Raw genomic sequence first — 3806 nt, 5'->3', positions numbered from 1 at the left:
GATCAAAATAATTATTCTGTCAAATGCTCTTTCATAAAGTAAATCACATATTTGTGTCTAAAATTTAAATACTATCGCCAGAAAATGGTTGAAAGTGATATCACGTTCAACACAATGCAGAAGTTGGTTTAATCTATCACACTTAATTTCCTGCGTTACATGAGATGATACCACAGATTGTGATGATTCCCTGCACTACACAATCTGGAAAACAGCTATACAGCCCCTGGGCAGGCCAAAAAAGGTCTTGAGATTGCTCGCACAATTTCTAAACGGACACAGCAAAACTAAACACATTCCATAATCATAGCGTTCGAATTGGAGGATGAGACCGTAAATCTAATTGTTTGTAAATCATCGTTAAACCATACCCTCTGTACATGGGGCATCTAGCACATACCTTTCTGTATTAACATTCATTAATACCCTTGCATTAGCTTTTTAATCCTGAAATATACCTGTTGCAGATGCACAAACATCTTCTTCACAAACATCATCTCAAAGACCAATGTATAATTGATTTATCCACCATGAAATATACAGAACATAATAAATGATCATATTTCCTTGTAAGTATACGAAAATATATTATGTGGATGACAAAATTATGTTATGTATGATATATTGAAGCCATGTTTGATATGCGGAAGTTCCATTGACAAAAACTGTTGAATTATAAGAAACGTGATATTACTCCTAAGAGGGTATGGACCAAGATCTATGATGGAATAATATTTATTGCCCGAAAACCGATGGCAAAAAAGAGACCTCACATAGAAGAAGGAGAGGTAGACCAAGTACATCCTGCATTCAAGGGATCAGACAGAGTATGACTGATAAAGTCTTGATAGATCGCCGCGACCTCCGCGCTAACAGAGATAAAATTTGGATAAATGGAATGGCAAAAAAGACACTGCTATTTACGATGCTTGGTGCGATTATGACGAGAATAAATATATCCTGATAAGCAGGATAGTAGCGCTCGATAAATTGAGGTGGATATAGAATGGTATAAATGAAATATATAGCATATTTTATACTCAGAAAATGAAGTTGAAAGAATAGGTCAAGAAAAAATTGAAAGCGTAGTTCTACTACGCGAAATTTTATGACTCCTGGGAAAAGGAAACTTAAAAGTATACAATTGATTCATAAAATAATCCTAAACTTGTCTATTTATATGGACTGCATGCACGTTAAATGAAGGTCATTTAAGCATTCTGAAGATTATGGAAGTTATGGACGACCAAATAGGGGGACTGCTATTGGTATCAAAAGTTAACACCCCTCAATTTAGAAACGATCGAAACTGTTCGTTGAAAAAAATAGATGATTTGTTAAATAAAAAAAATACACGTTATTTGAGAGTGTCTTCAACTATATCCACTACGCGACTTTTTCTCAAAAACTATCTAACTAAAAAAATCTATTTTTCTTGATGAGTATTCCGTATAGTTGCGCAGAAAATCGTGGTTTAGTGGATTTCAACGCAATTATAAAATATGTCAATCAATTGCATATAATTCCGTTATAAGTGTATTAAAGATGTTGCTGGTGTATGTTCTTTATAGCCTGGACGTCGCGTCTTTATTTTTTCTGTAGCTAAAATAAAGACACGAAGGCTCCAGCGTAATATGAAAACGGATCGAGATATCATCATGAGTCAAAACACATTGATTTAACAATATTCCCCGAATTTGTATCGAATTTATTCCTTACTTTGTATACAGAGTATATAATTTTTTAGGTTCAAATAGAAAACAACATTACTATTTATATCTGTAACAAATTTCAAGAATATTGATCGAAAAGCTTTTGCGATATCGTGCCCAAGAGTTATAAAAACGTAGTTTTGAGAAAATTGCGTTTAAAGTTTAGAGTAGTAAAACAGATTTTTTATAATTTCCAATGAGCTAGTCTAGAAATTCAGAACCATACAATAAACCTTTTCTCCATAAAATGAACTTTCCATCGGCAGCTGTTCTTTCCGTGTTTTCCAAGCTTCTATATTATTAGGACCGATTAGAACAAACTTTGCCGCTATTATTTTCATCGGACAGTTGCGAAGATATAAATCTCTAAATTGATTTTTGGCACCAAACGTAGATTGATGTGATGCATCTTATTCGTTAGCATTGTGAAAGGGGTCTTGCTCTGAATTATAATTTTCTCTTTTGACATGTTGTAACATATCAACATGATATACATAATATATAGTAAAGACTTCTCTAAGGTGTCTGTGTTGTAGACTCATTAAACAGCTATTTGTGAGATTTTTTATGAATTTTATGATATATAGCAATTTATAAGAATTTCTGAAGAACATCGAACATACTGGAACAAATTTTCCTAAAAAGCATCACAACTCATAAAAACATAACATAAAAACTGTCATATGTTGACAACTTTGTGGGTTCTGCAAATTACGGGAAATGGATTATCCACATGAGACTCAATAGAACGTTATTTCTGCATAAAACGGGATAAATTAGGCACAATGGATTGCTGAAGTAGATATGCTTTGGAATTGATACGTCCTAGTGATGGGCCAACTCGGGTTTTCGGCAAACCGAGTTTAAAATTTGAGTAAACCGAGTTCAAACCGAATTGGTAGCAAAAATAGCTTTTGCTACTGCTCTATTAATCTTATAAACCCCAAGTCGCGTCTTTATTATAACAGCAAGAGTTCTTTGTAAGTGCTTGCCTGTCTGTGTACTTTGTCTTGCTATTTATGGTATGTCGTAGACCGAATACAAGAGCTATAACAGTTGATAGCGATAGATACTTTTTCCCGGATAAAATTGTAGTTATCTTTTCAAACGGATGCAAGAACGCCACTACGTCTTCAGCAAATAATCACTCTTCAGAATCCAGATTCGGTGGAGGTGATACCAGTGTCGGTAAAGTAGTAGAAAACGGAACCTTGAGCTTTAATAGGCGTTCGAGCATATGAAAGGTACTGTTCCAGCGAGTGCGAACATCTTGCTTTAATTTGATTACAGCCAAATTCATTTGCTTCTGCATGGTGACCAAAGTATATGAAGATTTTGTGCTATGTTTAAAATGTGATACAATCGCTCGGCATTTATTTATTACTTGCAATAACTGATTATTATTAGCGGTGGTATCTCCTAAATTAATTCTATCTTTTTCTATACAATCTTTCATAGCAAGATTAAGAGTGTGGACTACACAGAAATGGTTTTGCTTATTTAAAATTTCGCTAATTGCAGTTTTCATTGAAGCTGCATTGTCTGTAACTATAGTCACTATTTTAGAACTTATCTGCCACTCGTCCAATATTTGTTGAATAATTTGCTATAACAGGAACTGATAAAATTAGTCCTGAGATGGTAAAACTTTGTTGTCCCCATATAGTACCTTTTATTACACATATTATAAATTCCTGCATTCTGGAAAGTGTATTTCCTGATTGCTGGAAGGAAGCCTTAATTAAGCCTATACCTAAATGTAGTGACCCAAAAGCTTTGAAGGACCTGAGACCCATTAGTATTCTCCCAATGTTATCAAAGGTTCTTGAAAGAGTACTGAAAGTTCTCTATCATCTACTCAGTCTGGGTTTCGTCGAGGGTATGATTGTTGCTCTGCGATGCTGAAGGTGACAGATGACATTATCTCTGCGACTGATAAGGGTGAAGTTACCGTTCTTACCTTGTTAGACTATAGTAAAGCGTTTGATACTGTGAATCATGCGGTCCTTTTTAGGATTCTTCACTCTGTTGGGCTTGATCCTTCAGCGGTTGCTCTGCTTGGCAGTTATCTTGGACGGAGATCACAGTGTGGTC

This window comes from Onthophagus taurus, chromosome 1 (assembly GCF_036711975.1).
Source record: "Onthophagus taurus isolate NC chromosome 1, IU_Otau_3.0, whole genome shotgun sequence".
Classification (NCBI taxonomy): domain Eukaryota; kingdom Metazoa; phylum Arthropoda; class Insecta; order Coleoptera; family Scarabaeidae; genus Onthophagus; species Onthophagus taurus.
This window is presented reverse-complemented; position numbering follows the sequence as displayed.